General features: G+C 48.6%; 1 protein-coding gene across 5 annotated transcripts in view; it reads right to left on the bottom strand.

Annotated features, from left to right (window-relative positions):
* Positions 1 to 19,605, bottom strand: part of DOP1A (DOP1 leucine zipper like protein A) — a 2,904,166-nt gene that overhangs the window by 2,167,789 nt on the left and 716,772 nt on the right. The window lies entirely within an intron of this gene.

The raw sequence follows: 19,605 nt of genomic DNA, 5'->3' as shown, positions 1-19,605 counted from the left end.
CACTCAAATCAGCACACCAGTCACTATTCTTAAAGCAAGTTAAAACAGTCAATAAAAGTATACACAACTCCCTATTTAAATTGTAGATAAGTTTGAGCAAGAGTGAAAACTGAGCAAAACGGCACAGTGTAAAACAAGCAGAAATGGCACTAACAATTTCTCAAAAGGGAGGGAAAGGACAAGTTATACAAGGATAGACTCTTCAACACACCAGCAACACTTCCCAAGTGGATTTTGAACAAGTTAGGCAAGGCAGTACTTTAGTATCAACAATACTTTGGTGAAAACCGAGCAAAATGGCACTTCAACAATACTTGAGAGGGAAGGAAGGGTAGTTATAAGAGTCTAGGTGCACCAACACATTTCTTAGTGAGAAGCAATCTAGAGAAGGCAGTGTAACAGATTTAGCCAAAATCAATAGGCCTGTGCCAGAGTTAGTGGTACAAGGCAAAGGTACCCAGGGTCAAACTGTTCTAGTAGCTGCAGTCAAGTCTTTGTTTAATGTTGAAAAAGGAGGGTGCAGAATGTAAAAGATAATGTTAGACGATGGGGGCGGCCAACCCAAGAGGTAAGTAAAGGATTTAAAACACCTTTAGCAGTACCCCGTGAAACGGGAGGCCTGGCGGAACAATGTACCTTGAAGAGTAGAAGAAGCTCATGAGGTGGCGGTAGTTCCTGGCAGTTCCTGCAGTTCGGGATATCCAGCAGAGGAAGAGAGGCTCTCATCGTGGAGGAAGGTTCGAGTAACTGCACTGCCCAAGGAAGAAGCCAGCCGCAGTGGTCCCAAACGAATAAAAGGTACACTCCTTTAAATCGCGGTCGTAGTTGACTGCTGCCTGGCTATCCGCTCTCCGAGTGCAGGGCACTGGCGATTTGACCAAGGTGAGTCCTGGAAGGCGATTGGCAAACTGGTTGGTCCCACCAGCTCAAGGGAAGAAGGCTCTTGCAGGTGAAGATCTTCTCTTTGTCGTTGGAGTAAAAGTGGTGAGACGCTGCAGCAGGGCTTCACCGAGGGTTCAGTTGTTGCAGATGTCTTTGGCTTCTCTCCTCTTCGGCTTCTTAGTTCCTCAGGACCCTGCTTTTATGCAAAAAGACCCCATTCATACTGCCTAGCTGTCACTCACACAGTGGAGTGGTCATCCTGGCGGGAGACCCTCCAGCCTATCAGGGCAGAGTGCGACTTGGGTTGGTTAGGCAACCCTGTCCAGGGTGCCTATTCCCCCTCCCACACATCCTGTCTACCCCAGACTCAGTGGCACCAAAAGGTGGGCTTCTGTGCAGAAGCATCCCCGACCTGGGTTAGGATCTCAAAGAAAGACACGAGAAAGAATTATTAATAAAGTTCTGGAAAATAAAACCTACTGGAGTAAAGTTATTATTAGAATAAACCGGCGGTATGTTAGAGGCTGTCAGTAAATGTGGTAGCCTCGAACAATGGGAAAATCCCATAGGAAAATATTTGCGGTCAAATATTTACAGTAGTAACCACTGCCACCAGCCAGAAGCTTTTGAGAGAGGGACTGTACGGTACCCTCTCGAAAATGAACACCAGGGAAAAACTATTAACCCTTACCAGTACTTCCATAGTAAGATGGTTCGTACTGGTTTAGTTCATAACTATTGACTAGTAAAGTCAATGGGGACTTTACATGCCCTGGGAGACAGTAGTCAGTCCCAGGGAATGGAGTCTATGTTTGGGGGTCACTATGACACCCCTGTGTCACTGCACTAAGGGTGCTGTGTAACACACATGTAAAAAGATGATACCTATGAGAGTATGAAAAACCCCATAGACCATAAGCACAAAAAGTAGCCTAAAACACACATAGCAATCTGCCTAAGGGTGGGAAAAAGAGTCTCACTCTTAGCAGGAGTAAACAAATAAACCCCTCAAATCCAGCAAAGCTGCTGGGGGACTCTATAGGTAAGGGAAATTAGCCATAGAATGAGAATTCTCCCTAACACTGTTAAATCTCAGTTACCAGTTTAATGGTATCCACTACAGAATAATTGCTCATTTTAATATAGCCGATATGATAGCTCAGTGGGTTGAGCGCTCGCTGCTGCGATGTGTGTGTGATCTGCATGTTCGAATCCCAGCAAGGCCATCTCAGCCTTTCATCCTTCTTAGGTCTATAAATGTGTACCAACACAGGTTGGGTGATATTGTATGCATCTTTGTTCTATAAAAAGAGCTTAAGCGTAAGTGCTATACAATAACATTATCATTTGGCCTTGGAAGTCTGCTTGCATTCACAGTAATTTGACAATATGCATCTATACACACATATATTAATGATACATATGGTGATCCGTTCTTGTATGAAATGTAGATCACATTAGTGAAATCATAACCATATTTTTCATATTGTACTTCGGAACAATGCTATTTGATGCCACTTTTTGTTTTGTAAAGGGGTGAAAGGTCGTGTTTCATCGCTTCCCGGGATATCACTTGTTAGGCAGAATCGTATGCAGTACCCTTTGGGAACACTACACACAATTAAGTCTACAAGTGACAGTACAATTTCACCTTTGGTACAAGCCTGTACTACTCAGTTATAGTGGTAGTGGTAGCAGTAGCGGAGCAGCCAGACTTATCTCAAGAGTAAGTGAGCAGTACAAATGGTTACACAAAAGGACAGCAATTACTATGGTTCAGGCAAACACTGACTCAAGGTTTCTTTTTTTTTTGTTTTGAACCTTTTTTTTTCCAGCCTGACAACAACGAGAAAGAGGCAGGTGACATCAATGAACAGTACACTCATATAAAGTAGACACAGTGCAGATACAGCTCGGATTCGATCTCCACAGTCATATAACCGGGAACATACAGTTGTGCGGTGAGGGCTGAGAAGCAGGAGCTCAGGAGGTGGTGACAGGAGAGGGGGTGTGGATGGCGGACTCCGTGTCCGAGTCGGCGAATGTAGAAAACATGTAGGTGCGAAACCTCAGCCAGATATCTCTGGGTTTACAGTGTGTCGGTTGCTGATTGGCCCAGGTTTCTTCAGTATCCGAAGCCCATGTGGCCGCTCTGAGCCACTGTGCGTGTGTGGGTGCTCCGAGTTGGAGCCAGTGCATTAAGACGGAGTGCTCGCCAAAACTAATCAACAGATGAGCTTTCCAGGGACAGCGCATCCCACGGGTAGCACGGTTTGGGAGAAGGGGTCTGGAAGGGGAGCAGGCGCACAAGCTGGCATACTCACGCCCCCTATTCTCCATGCAGGAGCAGTCCCGAGCAGCATCACCTATTACCACCAGTCACCACATAAGCGCAGAGTGCAAAGTCAAACCCGAGCGACCTCACCCCCGGGAGGGCTGCAACTGTGCCCCAACGCCTCTGCAGAGACCAGGTGAGCGTAACAGTGGAGGGCTGACCGGGTGGAGTAAAAACCAGTAACGATGGCCACATTCTTAACTAATGGAAAAATGGAGGAAAACCTAGTCCCTCCTGAACTGCCTATCCAACAACAGAAGGGCATCCCAGATTTGTTGGTAAAGTTTTCTAATGTGTTTTCTGACCATCTTGGCCGCGTTTAGGGATTCGAATATCATATCCATACTCCCCAGGAGAAGGTGGTCAACTTAGAGCCCCATCGTATCCCTGAGGCGAGGAAGGGGGAAAATCGTTCAGGAGGTAGAGAATATACTGGATGCTGATATTATCAAACCTGTGTGATCTATGTTCCTGGTGCTCGCTAATACTCCTTGTGGCAAAACCGGAAAGGTTGTGGAGATTTTGCACAGACTTTCATAAGTTGAATGCTATTTTCCAATTTTACAATTATCTGATGCCTCGAATCAATGATCTAATTGACAAACTGGGAATGGACAAATATATCTCCACAAGAGACCTTACCAAGGGCTATAGGCAAGTACCACTGGACAACTCCAATAAGGAGAAAACAACCTTCTCTACCCCCAGAGGATTGTCCCAGTTTAAAGTCCTCCCCTTCGAGTTATAAGGGGCCATGTCCAACTTCCAAAGACGCCTGGATATGTTAGTGCATCCTTTTACATCTTTCTGCGGCACATACCTAGACGACATCATTATCCACAGTGTCCGGGTGTCGTAAAAAGGAGGCTGACACGGGGGCGTGGCTTGAGACGCCAGCACTACAGACGCCTCGTTAAGAGCTCCGTGGGATGCCCGGGGAGGATCCACACACTCAGCTGGAGCAAAACACTCACCGGAAATCTGAAACTGCCCCCCACCCAACAGCAGCCTGCGGACACATCCCACTCAGGTGGACAGCGATCCAGACACCAAAATGTCTAAGCAGAAGGGCCCGAAGTCGGCAGATATAGCCAACTTGCTCCACCTGAAAGAGAAAGTTAAACAACCGGATCCCCCCCAACCCAGCTCTCCTCGCCCACAAGGATCCAAGGACAATGGGCTACAAAAGACGACATTCAGGGCCTCCTCGCAGACATCAAAATGGAATTCCGCAAATGCATGGCAGTAGTCACAACCAAGATAGACGGCCTGGATAACCGTGTTGAGGAGGTGGAACATAGGGTCGGGGACACAGAAGACCAAGCCCTGGAACACTCGGCGCAGATTGCGGACCTGTGACAGAAAATCTAGACTCTAGAGGACAACGCGGAAACTATGCATCGCAAACAGGAGGACCTGGAAAACAGGACCCGCAGAAACAACATCTGTATCAAAGGGGTTCCCGCCTCGATCCCGAACCAGGCCCTCCCTGCCTGCATCAGAGATCTCTTCCAGACTCTCCTCCCAGACTGCGTCAAAGCACTACTCCCACTCGATCGCACTCAGACTGCGAGGCTGCAGGAGCACCCCATCGGCGGCTAGCCCTGAAGTAATCACCAGAGTTAATTTTTTCTCGACGAAACAGGAGATCATGACGGCGAGCCACTCACAAGGCGACCTGACATATCAGGGAGCCGCCATACAGCTGTTCCAGGACCTTGCCGCTCCCAGAGTCCAAAGGCGGAGAGCCCTTCGCCCTCTAACAACATTTCTGCAGGAGCGGAAAATCAAATATCGCTGGCTCTACCCGGCCTCGCTTCAGTTCACACTTGAGGGCCAAACAAGGGTAATCCACACCCTGGCGGAGGTGGACAGCATCGTGGGCTGCGAGCCCTCGACACCCGAGGAGGACACATCCACCTCCCAGACGGATAAAGCACACAGCTCAACACCGAAGCCCCAGCATAGCCGCTGGATGAAAGTTCCAAAAGGAGGGAAAACTCCTGCTGCACACGATCAGTAACCGACATTCAGCACCCCATGCCGGAACCTGCACTCTTGGCACCCGGGCGTCCCACGCAATGCCCCAGCCGAGTGGATGGACAGTCACTTCAGCCCGAGGCCCGTTTGGGCCAGTTTGGTTAATCTTTGTTCCTTCCCTTTCTTTAGTTGGGCTGGGGCCTTCCCCAGCCCCCTTGGTTACTGGGGTCCATTTGGCCCTAAGTTGGACAAAGTTAGAACTTGGTTGCAGCTGAGCCGTGCCGACACCGGTCCCCCGGTGGACCTCCCCGAGCACAGGATTACCCCCCCCCCACCACCCACCTGAATCCTGATGACGCCAGGCTGACCTCCCCTCCGACGCACACCAAACTCTGCTACATCTCACTGAACGTCAGAGGCTTGAATGCTCCCACAAAACCTAAGTCCATCCTCTGACGCCTGCAGGACCTTCAGGCCTCAGAGGGGTTCCTCCAGGAGACCCACCTTTTAGCAGAGGACTTCACCAGACTGCGATGCCGAGCATACCCAACACATTACCTGGCCTCTGGCCCCAGCAAGAAAGGGGGCACAGCGATTCTGTTAGCGAAAGGCATCCCCTTTAAAGAGAAGGAGACCCTGCGCAGCCCAGACAGCATATTCGTAGCAGTTAAGGGGGATCTCTACGGGCAGCTCCACACGCTAATCGCGGTCTACGCACCAAATGACAACCAGGCGGCCTTCTACACCACCTTGGAATCCGCTCTTCTCCCCTTCCTCAAAGGACAGGTGGTCCTGGGAGGAGACTTCAATGGGGTACCCAACCCCTCACTGGACAGATCGGGCCCCCCGTCCACCAGGGACTTCAGGTTGGCTCTGGGCCTCTACCACCTGTTCAAGACGCTTGGCGTGGTAGACACCTGGAGGGTCCTTCACCCGGACACCGTGGACGACTACTCCTTCTCCCACGTCCACCGCTCATCATCCCGAATTGACCTCATTTTAGCCAGCCCACAGCTCTTGCAGTTCACGGACGGATGATGGGGAGATCGGTGCAAGGGTATTGTCGGACCACGCCCCAATCCTACTCACCACGAGGGTCTTTGATCCAGATCCCCCAGAACGACGTAGATGGTCACTATATGAACCAATGCTGCACGATATGGCGGTGCGCGACGCCATAGCCAAAGCAATCAGTAATTACTTTAAGGAAAACCCCCCCGACCTCACCTCTACAGCAACAAGATGGGAAGCCATGAAGACCGTAATCAGAGGGGAACTAATAGCGCAGGCAGCCGCATATACGAGGAGGCAAACCATAAAAAGAAATCAACTAGAGAAGGACATGAGGGAGGCAGATACGGCCCTAAAAAAGAAGTGGTCGCCCAAAGCGGCCAAGATGGTCACACTAGCTTGTACAAAGCTGGAAGCCTACTACGCCGAGGACACAGCCCAGACCTTGCTCCGGACCAAACAGAGCTACTACGCGAATGGCAATAAAGCCAATAAATAGCTGGTGAACAAACTGGCCAAAACCCGTCATCGGAACCACATTGCCGCACTGAGGGACCCGAAAGGCAGAACCCTGTACGGAGAAGCGGCGAAACTACAGGTGGCGGGAGACAATCTAACCGACACCCTGACCTCAGACCCTCGCCCACAGACCCTCCAGGAACAATATATAGCAGACGCCCAGCTCTCACACATCTCAGAAGCGAACAGAGCTGCCCTGGAAGCCCCAATCACAGCCGAAAAGGTGGAAGAAGTACTCAAAAATCTGAAACCCAGGGCCCCAGGTCCGGATGGCTTTCCACCAAAATTCTACAAACTCTTTCGCCCCATGTTGCTACACCCAATGACAGAGCTATTTAACTCTGTTCGGGACTCAGGCACTATCGTGCCCTCTATGCAAGAGTCTACCACAATCATGCTATTGAAACCCGGCAAGGACCCAAATGAGTGTTCTTCGTACAGGCCCATATCTCTGCTCAATTTGGACGCTAATGCATAATCAAAGGTTCTGGCGAACAGGCTCGCGCAAATCCTTCCAACCATCGTAGACCAGGACCAGCAGGGTTTATCAGAGGGAGAAGCACCATGGACAACATCCATCGAGCGCTCAATCTGATCGAAGTTGCGACCCAAGAACGTCAGGGCCTGGCGGTCTTGACTTTGGACACCACCAAAGCATTCGACAGGGTGGACTGGAACTTCATGCGCCTCACCATGGAGGTGTTCCGGTTTGGCCCGATATTCCAGAAAATGGTGCTAGCAAATTAAGAAGCCCCGAGAACATCACTCCGCCTGAATCAAAAAAGACCTCACCCCGATCTGGCTTTCGTGCGGGACGAGACAAGGCTGTCCGCTCTCCCCGCTGATCTTTGCTCTGGTCATGGAACCATTCGCCCAGAGGATACGAGCCAATGAGAACATCACTGGGCTAGAAATAAACGGCAAACAATTCAAGAACTCTCTATACGCCGGCGACGTGATGATCTCCATCACCAACTGTCAATCCTCCTTGCCCGCTACCCTAACTGAGCTGGAGGCGTTCGAAGGAGTGGCTGGATTTCGGGTGAACTACTCCAAATCAGAGGCACTGAGCGTCAACCTCGGCGCCCCCCTCGTGGCCAACCTCCAGGCTGTCTGCCTGCTAACGTGGAGCTCCTCCTCAACGGCCTACCTGGGAGTTCGCCTCACAGCAGATCCGAAGCAGTTCTACACCGCCGATTTCCCCTAGCTCCTGAAGGAATTGGAGGAGGATCTCAAACATTGGGACAACCAAGAGATCTCTCTATTGGGACGGGTCACAGCATGCAAAATGAACCTCCTCCCTAGACCGCTTTACCTATGCTCCGCTCTCCCGTCCCTACCCCAAAACAGGCCTTGGAAGATTTACAGAGGAAGCTAGCAAAATTCGTGTGGAGGGGACGCAGACCCAGGATACCGATGAGGGTCATGACAGGGGCCGCAAAATGGGGCGGCTTCGGGCTCCCCAACCTGATGAACTATTTCCTAGCAGCCCAACTAGCGAGCGTTGCAGCCTGGGTGAATCCGGAGGCCCCACCAAAATGGTCCTGCATCGAGCAAGCCAGATGCCAGCCACAACTACACTCCCTGCTACATATCCCGGGGCCTCACCGGAGCTACGGACCACAGATGCTATCATCTACCAAAGCGACCCTTGAGGCATAGCCATGGGCCAGACGGAGGAGGAAGGTGCCCAGGGACCCGAGCCCGCTCTCCCCGGTCATCTGGAACCCTGACTTTAGGCCAGGAATGGAAGCAGCTTGCTTCAGCCAATGGACCAAAGGAGGCCTTCAAACCCTCTCCCAACTCTAGGAGGCCAACAATCCGCTCAGCTTTGAGGAATGCAAAGCCCGCTTTCAGCTGACAGAAAGAGAGCGGTTCACATACATCCAACTCCGCCACTGGATCTCGCAACCCACGGTCCACCGGGGAGCCACCCGGGACCTCCACCCTTTTGAACAGGCGACGGAGGAAAGCACAGGCCGAGGTCAGATCACCAAACTGCACTGCCTCCTCCAGGAGGACATGCTGAAGGTTAGACCGCCTTACATGTCCGGATGGGAAGCGGACCTGGGTCACTCCATAGAAGACCAGACATGGGTGAAGATATGGTCCAGGATCAACTCAACATCCAGATGCGTTACAAACAAGGAATGCGCCCTCAAGCTCCTTCACCGCTGGAATTACTCCCCAGTTCGCCTGCACCATTGCAACGCTGACATTGACCCGAGCCGCTGGAGGCACTGCAGCGAGCGGGGATCCTTTTTCCACATGTGGTGGGGCTGCCCAACGGTACAATCCTTCTGGAGGGAGGTGCTGCAGATTGCGGAAGACATCACCCAACACAAACTGCCGATGCACCCGTAGGTGGTCCTCCTCGGGGTGATGAGCCCAGACCGCTACCGCAAAACGAGCCGATCTGCCAAACTGCTCACAAACCTATTGCTAGCAGCTAAGATTACAGAAGCGCAGAAGTGGAAAGCTCAGGAGGGTCCTCTTCTGGCCCTCTGGTGGATAAAAGTCTGGGAGATCCTGGTGGCGGAGAAAGTCACGGCGGCGAAGGAGGGGGCTCTCCACCGCTTCACCGACTGTTGGGCGCCAGTAATAGACACTATCATTCCCGATTCCCAGCGTTAACATTTCAATCCCGCCTGGTAGCGAACTTTCTGGGCCCCCAATGCCCTGACGGGTTTCCAACCCATCAGAGCACCAGACTAAAGAGGTGGCAGAGGAGGGACCAATGGGAGGGGGGTAAGGGCAAACTATATGCATATGAACTGTAAAGGGAATCATAATAACTCATGTAATGCATAAACAACGCTGTAACCGAAATAAAGTTGTAAAAAAAAAAAAAAAGGAGGCTGACACAAAGGTGGCATGGTTTTGGTTATCGACTTATTTTGAATTGCAAAGGATCAATACTATCCCTAACTTTTAAGAGGGGTTTCCCTGCCTCAAAACGAATACTAAAAGGGTCTGTCAGAACGTCTGTCAAAGTAAATTCCACTGTCCTGCGTCAAAACCTACTTCTGTCCCTCACACTACAACTAAAAAGGTAACTAACAGAAAGTTCCTTCTTTAAGGAGAAAGGCTCCCTTATCCTACTTCTTGGATGGGGTTCACGGAAAATGTTCTTTAAAAACAAATATGCCAGGGGGAATGACTCCCTTCCCCGGGATTGCAGGTTTTAGACAATGGTCTGCTGGTGTGGCTCTGCACAATTTCCAATAGTACCAGGGGAATGACTCCTTTCCCCTGGTATGACTCGATACAATTCTCAACAAGGCCAGGATGGATGACTCCCTTTCCCTGGCTTCTCTATCACAACTTCTGTTTTGGTATCAGGAAAATGACTCCCTTCTCCCGATATACCTTGATAAAGTTCCTCCTTACTGTTTCCAGCTTGATGTTCGCTTTGTCTCGGTGACTTGTTTTCAACAATGTCCCAAATCTTGTTAGGATCTCAGACCCTTCTCTAGGTTCTAGTGGTCTCCTCTTGACCACTATGACAAGGAAGAATCCCTCGTGAGTTTTTCTTATTCACCTTGGGGTCTCAGACCCTTCTCTTGTAACTAGTGGACTTATCTCCACCACTGTCATGAGGATGGCTTCCTCTATTCTTTGGTTTATTTATGTTGGGGTCCCAGACCCTTCTCGTATGGCCAGTGGTTTCCTCTTTTGCACTGTTATGATGGAAAGGGTCCCAGCCCCTTCCTTGGTGGCCAGTGGGCTTATTTCTGCCACTGTCTAGAGGTTACCTCTGGTATTTGCACGGTGCTGGTTTGGGTCCCAGACCATTATCTTGCTTTGGGTCCAAACCCTCGCCTCTCTCCCTCTTGTGTTAGGACCACTTGGTTCACTCTCCTGCCAAGTACTGCCACCAAGGAGATTACTCGTATCGTTATTTTCGGTTAACTTGTATTCATTCACCAACTTTATACCCCTACCGGTTCCCGCGTTGCACCTGCTACCTTCACTGGCTCCGGGATGCTCCGCCTGTTCTTCCTTGGGTCGTGCTTCGTTTTGAACCATTGCGCAAGCTTACTTTATCTCCGCTGCTCTTGCTCCAGGTATTTCGTTCCCTTTCTCTGGATTAGCAGTGTAGGTGCTATTGCAGGACCGCACGGTCCACCTTTCAGATGTCGTTCCACTGCTTCCCAGTCTGCAAAAGTTCTGGACCTGCTCCACACCACCGGGTCAGGTATTCCTGCCGCCTGCTTCCCATGACATCCTTCAGCTTCTCCAGAGAATTCTCTGTGTCTCCTTTGCTTTTCACGGGTTGGGTTGCCACCAGTGCTGCTCTCCTTCTCTCTCTTGTGCAGTCCTTCAGTTTTTATGTTAGTCAAGTGAATACTCCTCTAGCAGAGTACTATTACTGTTCTTCAAGTTCTGTGGGCCACATTTCGTGGCTCCTAAGGGCCACCTCTTCCGAGTACTCGCATTGGGAGTAATCTTTATGTCTCAGATGATCTTCGTCTCAGTTGGTGGAACTGATGTGATGTTACAATAGCACATGGATGCATCCTTCAGAGGGGATGTGTGAAAGGGTGATCAAGGTTTCGGGCAGGTTTGGGTTCGGGTGTTGTGCCGCCTATCACCCAGGTGGTTGTCTGCATCCTGAGTAGAGGAGTCCCTCCCCATGAGGCCCACCCGCATTGAACCACACCTGGGGGAATATTGGGTAGCGGCCTGCCCTCCCTAGCCTCATGAGAAGGGGATTCCCCCCTGGGGAAAAGTGACAACACCTTGTGAATTATCACAATAGTAAGACCTGGGAGGAACATCTGTTCCATTTATATGAGGAGGCAAGGGCCCCGAGAACAGCAGGTCTAACAGCAGACCCTAAGAAGTGCCATATAGCCCAGTTGGCTGTTAAATACTTGGGGTTTTTCATCGGAAATGGCTTAGGGCAACCTCAGAATGAGAAGGTTAGAGCAGCTGTTTAAACTCCCACCCCGAAAATAAAAAAAGATCAAAGAGCATTTCTGGGGCTTACAGGGTACTACTGAAGGTTTACGCTTAGTTACTACTCTATCACATCTCGCTTAACAGATAAACTCAAAAATGCAGTGCTTTAGAAACTAAGATGGGCAAGAGAAGATCAAGATAGCTTTAACCAATTAAAACATAATCTGTGGTGGGTCTCTTCTGGAAGGAGGTGCTGTCCAAAATCAAAGATGTCACGGGGTTGTCGCTTCCCATGGATCCCTGGGTGGTGCTATGTTAGGGAGAATTCTCTGCAAGGCTAATTTCCCAAACCTAGTGAGTCCCCCAGCAGCTCTGCTGGATTTTTGGGGTTTATTTTTTTCTCTCCTGCTAAGAGTGAGATTCTTTTACTCCCACTCTTAGACATGATTTGAGGTGTTCCTTTAACTTTCAATGTGTTTTATGGGCTATGGGGTCTTTTACTCCATAGGGTCTTGTGTGTTTTTTTTTATGTGGGTTACACAGCACCCTCTGTTCCATAACCCAGGGGTGTCGTAGCGACCCCCCAACATAGACTCCATACCCTGGGACTGACTACTGTCTCCCAGGGCATGTTTACTAGTCCCAAATTATGAACAGAAACCAGTACAAACCATCATATTGTGGACGTACTGGTCGGGCGAATTCGATTGTCCCGGGGTCTGTTATTCGAGGGGGCACGTCTCTGTCCCCCCTGATCAAGTTTTGGCTGGTGGCAGTGGATACTACTTTTTATATTCGACCGCAAATATTTCTCTATGGGATTTTCCCATTGTTCGAGGCTACCAACTTTAATTATTTAATTCTTATAGCCTCGAACATAACAGTGGTTTATTTATTTAATATTAATTCACCGGTTGGTATTTTTTTGCCAGAACTCGATTCTAAAATGGCATTTGTGTTCTCTTCTGTGACTCCAACCCAAGTCGAGCCCTTTGTTCCACTTTTTGGTGGGCTTCTCCACAGAAGCCTCCAAAAGTGGTGCCACTCTGTCTGGGTACCACAGGGGGTGTGGGAGGGGGTTTAGGCACCCTGACTGAGTTACCTTGGTAACTCAAGTCGCACTCTTGTGTGATTGGCCCAAGTGGTGAGCCGGCCGGCTCACCACTTAGCATGTTTGATTGACAGCTAGGCTGAGTGAATGGGGGTGCGCTGCATAAAAGCAGGGCTTTGGGGACTGGAACTTCAGAAGTCGCCACAGGACCTAAGAATCCGAGAAGGGAGAAGCTGAGCCGGCTTGCAATGACGACACCACCGGTGGAGCCCTGCTGAACCGTCTCACCACTTTTCCCGACGACAGAGGAGATCTCCAGTCCGGAGAGTCTTCTTCCTTTGACTGGTGGAGATAACCAGTTTTGCCTTCTTTTCACCTTCGTGGAGCATCTCGTGGCCGCCTTGCCCGTGCCAAGCACCCCGGCAACCGGAATATCACTGTTTACCACTACCGCGAAGAGAAGGGTAGTGCCTTTTAACCGGAGAACTCTGCGGCTGGTTTCTTCCCTGGCAGTGCAACAACCTTCATCTTTCCTCCACGGCAAGACCTCTTCTTCCTCTGGACGAAACACCGACTTGCATCTGCTGCCAGGAACAACTGCCCCGCTGGAGCTTCCTTCACACTTAAGGTACTGTGTCCCACCTAGCTTCCCTTGCGACAGATCGTTCGGGGTGACAGTAAAGCCTCGACTTTCTAACCTAGGCTAGCCTGGGACAACCTAGCTAACTTTTCCTGACTTTAATTTCATCCTTTTTGTGCAAACTATCTACAAGACTCTTTGGGCATAACCCCACTGCCTGAACCTGGACACCTTCTGCTTGCTCTCTCCAAGAGTGGGCCTTGCAATTGACTTCCTTGCTCTCCAGTAGAACTCTGCCTATCCTACCTTACTGTGGTTCTTTGTAAAAGTATTGAAACTTGTGTGCTTCCTTAACTCTGCCTTTTTCCCTCCCTTTCTTTACAACTTATTAGAGTGTCATCTTATGTTAAGCGCTCACCTCTGTCTGAAAATAAGTGGTGTTTCTCACTAAGACTTGTCTAATAAGTGAATAGGGTTGTATATATATGATAGTGACTGTGTGCTGAATTTACTTACCTCGTTTTTGCTAGTGTAAATCACAAGTGTGTTTTTAAATAAATAATTATATACTTTTACACCAAAGCTCTGGTCAGTGTTTGTTTGTGCTACTGTGTCTCTGTACCTATTGTGTATACTCTGCATACTGCCTAACTCTTCTTGAGGGAAGTCTGACTGCTCAGCCACAGCTACCAAGTGAATCTGTGTGGTACAGACTGCTACCAAGTGGGTTTACTGCCAAACACCCGTAATCTTTTGCAGTGGTCCCTAAGGGAACTGCACAGGTTTCTGCCTAACATGCTGGTGGCACTGGTGATGGGGCATTCCCCCTGTTGGGTCCAATGGCCTCCCTGATTGGACACTTTCTACTGACAGTTGACAAGTGCTTGTAACTGGAAATCTGTAGAGGGCCTGTTGGTCCAGATACAGTGGATACAAATCTAGGACATCCTGGTGGCGGACAAAATTACTGCACTATGTGAGGGGAGGTATAGTAAATATGTGTCTGTCTGGAAACCCTTCATTAACTTTGCGTAAAACCGGCCAGCGATTGTGGTCAAACACCCACTTCTGCAATACTTTTCATTGGTGTTAAGAGCTTGATTGGTACGACGGTGTAGGGACTGAACTACTGTAAAGTATTGCGGTGTTGTGGGACTCTGGGTTGCTGAATTTTCTCCTGATGCGAAGAACGTATGATATTCTGTACCCCCTGCCATCTATCTTGTCCTTTGAAATGTGTTATTTGTGTTCATGTATACCTCATTTCCCACAATATGTTAAATTAAAAAAAAATTGTATTAAAAAAACCATATTCTGTGCACTGAGCCAGGTCTTCGAGTTGCCGACTTCGGTAAAGAATTTATACTCCAAACCAACGCCTAGAAGGTTTCACAGGAACATGAGGGCATTGAACACCAAGTCCTCTATATTAGTCAGAAGTTATTCCCTAGATAAAAATATTACGCCATGATCGAACTTGAGGTGAAAGTGGGCTATCATCTACCTCAAATATTATTTTATAGGTTTTCGTGTTTGGACATTCTGACGACATATGCCAGAGATTCCTTTCAAAATAGGGACAAAGCCTTAGTGTTAGGGGAAGATAGGCATTCTTACATAGACTAATAAAGAATTTATTTGAATGTGTCAACTTCTGTGTCCGGCTCCTGCTTCTGATATCGTGTCATAGATGCTACTCTATGTCCAAAACCCAGTATTGAATGTGGCGATTTTGATAGAAATACTTGAAAATGTCAGACATTTATCTGGAATCCAGATCAATAAGAGTAAATATTGAATTTTTCCTTTGGTGTCCCTTGCATGGGCATCTGCCCCTGATTTGCTGCATCTCCCAATTAAGTGGAAACCTAACACGTCCACATTATCTTGGTATCAGGATACAGCGAGACCTCTGTGATACATATTGTGATAACCCCTTAAACACTGTTAAGGGAATACAAATGTCAGCAGAGTTCTCGAACAAATTGCCTTTATTGCTAATGGGCAGACTGGTGCTAACAAAAATGGCAATCCTTAGAGTATTATTTTTCTAATGTACCTTATGATATCCCAAAATGCTCTTTTACAAAAAATGGATACCCTCATAAAGAATATGTTAGGCAAAAGGTTGGAGAATCATATTATGTTGCAGCCCAATTACAATTTGTCACACAAGTGCTCTCAGATTATGAAACTCCTGAGTTAAGACTACTGACTGGACCAGTTAGGTCTTACAGTGTTGAAGAATTGTTGTGGTTGACTAACAGAAGTGTGAAATGGGTTTATGTGAGGAAGTGGGGAGCTAGGGTCTGGCATGGGGGTTATGCGGCCAGAGTCACAAAACGTAGGCTACGAAGCCCTGGAGGTGTTGTGTGTTGGGATCCCGGATGGCCCTTTGGACCACAACTCCCATGAGACCTTGCTACCAGGAACGCACTTGTGGTGCGCGAGAACCTGGGTAGCCTTGATAAGCTCCTCCCTGGCCCGTGCCGCTTGCTATGTTGCCATTGTTTGTGCAGACATGTTAGGGACTACTATGGTTTATCCACACCCTTAATTAAGAAAGGGAGTGATTTCAGTGAATCAGGTGCCCTTGATCAAGGAGGGGCATGTTTTTGTGTGAGAGTTCAGATGAACGTAGTGCAATCAGGAGAATATCATCATAGGGTTGCTGCGCTGGGTGCCTATGATCCTTGTGCACAATAAGTATCAGTGTTTGTATGTCTTTTCCCTTAAAACCCCCTTACCTATCCAACTAACGTTCCCTAATCCTCTATCCAGTTTTCATAACACCCCTTCCATATCCACAACTTCTCCCTAACCCTCGTCCCCCCACTGGCTGTCTCGAGGTTACCTTTTAGCTCAGAAACCAGGAACCCGTGCCAATCAGAAACCAGGAACCCGTGCCAAGCAAGGTGGGGGGTCAACTACCATTCGGCTTTCGTGGTCAGGAAGGAGTTGTGCAATACCTCTGGGGCGTGACATAATCACCAGCCCCCTATTCGGGATATAACTACCACCTAAGCCAAATGGAGTCAGCCTATCCGCTTTTAGCAGAGGTGCTGATGGCACTGCAAGCAGAGTTAATTCACTTCAGACAGGAGACCAATACGTTAAAGACACAGGTTAATTGGCCCAAGAATGCCCCTAACCAACAGTTAGGGCCACACCTCGCTCACCCGAAGGGTTCTCAGGGAATCCAAGGTCATTTTTGACTTTCTTAATCCAATGTAATTGACACTTCCTCTGTAAACCCACAGCTTTTGAAGCGACGCAGGCTAGAACAGCATTTGTGATTTCATATTTATCGGGAGACGCTGCTGCGTGGGCTATTCCTTTGGTGCAAAAGGATGATCCTATTCTATACCACTGGGATCAGCTCTCAGTCGAGTGTGCTCCATCGTATGACCCAAGGTCTGTGTCGTTGTCGGAGGACAAGGAATTGTTGGCTTTCAGGCGGGGAACTAAGGGTCTAGTCACCTACGTGACTCCGTTTAATAGATTGGTGGTCAAAAAGGAACAGCACAAGCACAAAAAATCTGTGTTGTTTTACCAGGGTCTCCGGGATGAACTAAAGGATGCAATAGCCCATGTAGAGTCGCAGCCTGAGTCATGTAGTGCATTGATTGACCTGGCCTTGAGGTTAGATCATAGAATAAGTTAGCAAAAAGGGTAAAGGAGGAAGACGCAGGGGGTCCCTTTTGCACGATTAGACAAGGGTAAAGAGGGGAGTGTTTGTCCATCAGAAGTGGAAACTATGCAGATTGGGAGTGTGTGAGGCCCATTGTCATAGGAGGAAAAAGAGAAAAGAAGGACTAACAATTTGTGTTTGTATTGTGGGAAGCCGGGACATTATATCAGACATTTTTCCCAATACTCCTGCATGGAGATTTGACAAGAGAAAACCAGAGGCAGGAAAAGAGTTGGCTCTTCCGGGGAATGAGGACACTGAGCCTGATTAGACCAGAGTTCCCAAGTTCAGTGGCCAACACCATACAGGTTAAGACACCTCATGTATACCTGTTGGTTACCTTATTATTTGCCAAATCTATAGAAACAGTTTCTGCCATGGTAGACTCTGGAGCCACGACAAACTTTCTTGACATCACGCTACCAACAAAACTGGGAGTCCCCACTATTCTCAAGGCGGTAACCGAACCAGTGCAGGCAGTGGATGAATCATGTTTGACGTCGGGCACCATCACCACGCAGACTCAGCCAGTCAAGATGCTGTGTGTGCCAGGACATGAGAAAACCATAACTTTTGATTTGATAGCGGTGCCCCAGTTTGGTCTAATTCTGTGAATATCCTGGTTGGTGACACATAATTCAACCACAGATTGTGGTGAGCACACTTTGACTTTTGACATCAAACCGTGTGCTTTATATTTGACAGATGCAGGGGGTCCAACTGCACTTTTGGTAGAGGGGGCTCTTACTCAGGGGGACATATGGGCAGTGGCCTATGCCCTGCCTGAAGAATATAGAGATGTTGTTGGACTATTTGATAAAGCTAGGGCAGAAACTTTGCCTCTGCATCAAGCTTACGACTGTGTGATTGACCTTGAGCCTAATGCAAAACTCCCATGCAGTCGTATTCATGCTTTATCAGAGAAGGAAACACAACACTTGCGACAATACATTGATGAAATGTTGGCATGTGGGTTTATCCATCAGTCTAAGTCACTTATTTCATCACCCTTTTTTTTTGTTCCCAAGAAGGAGGGTACTTTACAAACCTGTATTGATTATCAGGCATTAAACAAGGTTACCATCAAAAATAGGTTCGCATTGCCATTAATTTCAGTGTTGCTGGACCAAGTAAAGGCAGCCACTATATACACCAAGTTAGATTTGAGAAGGGCATAGCATCTTATTCGAGTGAAGGAAGGCGATGAGTGGAAGACTGCCTTTTACACTAAGTTTGGACTTTTTGAATACATGGTCATGCCCTTTGGACTGTGCCATGCTCCCGAAGCCTTTCAGCATTTTATGCAGGAGGTGCTGCAGGATTATTTTAATCTTTTTGTAATCATATACACTGATGACATTCTAATCTATTCAGTGGGACAACATGTTCAGCACGTGAAGGCGTGTTGAAGCGCCTGCAATTGTATACATTGGTGAAATGTGAGTTCCATACAACTAGAGTGGAATTCTTGGGGTTGGCATGGGGGTTATGCGGCCGGAATCACAACACACGGCTAACAAGCCTTGGAGGTGTCGCGGGTTGGGACCCCGGACTGCTCTTAGGACCACAACTCCCACAAGGCTTTGCTACCAGGAACGCACGTGTGGTGCGCAAGATCCTGTATGGCCTTCACAAGCTCCTCGCCGACCTGTGCCACTTGCTAGTGATTTTGTGATTTTTGATGGATGCAGGGATGGGTCGGGAGGTGCAGGAGATTGGGAGCCATTGTGAGGGGGAGAGGCGGCCACTGGTTGGTTCTGGAAGCAGGATTCTGTTCCCATTTTGCTACCTCGGTCGCCTGCTCAGCAGGAGCAGTCGGCACACCAGACGAGAACCGAGGAACACATCGCCTGCTCTACAGCACCTGGGGAGTATCTGACAAAGGCATCAGTTAACTGGGGAAATCTTTGTTGGGGAACATATGTGTTTTTGAATTAAAGCAAGGAACGGTGATATCCTCTGTGTGGAGGTGGGCTGCCCCCATTATGTCACAGCAAGTTGCTCAGTGAACATTAACGTTTAAATGTGCACATTTCACGTGGCAAACCATGAATGCTTTTTGTTTGTATGTCCATGTTTGTTTGCACTTCATGAACGCTTTTCTGTGTTAAGAAATATCCTGTCACCATCATGCTTTTATGTTTGTAATGTCCTATGGTGTTGTGCTGCTGATATAGTTTTGAAAACCAGACCAACAAACACACTATGCTGGTTACTATGCCAAGGGTGTTTACTGTTTGCTATGTTGCCATTGTTAGGGACTACTATGGTTTATCCAAAGCCTAATTAATAAAGAGAGTGGGTTCAGTGAATCAGGTGTCCTTGATCAAAGAGGGGCACGTTTTTGTGTGAGAGTTCAGGAGGATTTAGTTCAATTAGGTTAATATCTGCATAGGGTCTCTGTGCTGGGTGCCCATGATACTTGTGCACAATAAGTATCAGTGTATGTCTTTTCATTAAAAACCCCATTACCTATTCAACCAGCATTCCCTAACCCCCTATCCAGTTTTCCTAACACCCCTTCCCTATCCACAACTTCTCCCTAACCCTCTTCCCCCCTCTGGCGTCTCGAGGTTACCTGTTATCCCAGAAACCAGGAACCCGTGCCAACCAAGGTGGGAGGGTCGACTACCATTTGGCTTCCGTGGTCA

This window comes from Ambystoma mexicanum, chromosome 4p (genome assembly GCF_040938575.1).
Source record: "Ambystoma mexicanum isolate Mex_15411 chromosome 4p, UKY_AmexF1_1, whole genome shotgun sequence".
Classification (NCBI taxonomy): Eukaryota; Metazoa; Chordata; class Amphibia; order Caudata; family Ambystomatidae; genus Ambystoma; species Ambystoma mexicanum.
The sequence above is the reverse complement of the archived record's forward strand: the minus strand, read 5'-3'. Positions and strand labels throughout refer to the sequence as shown.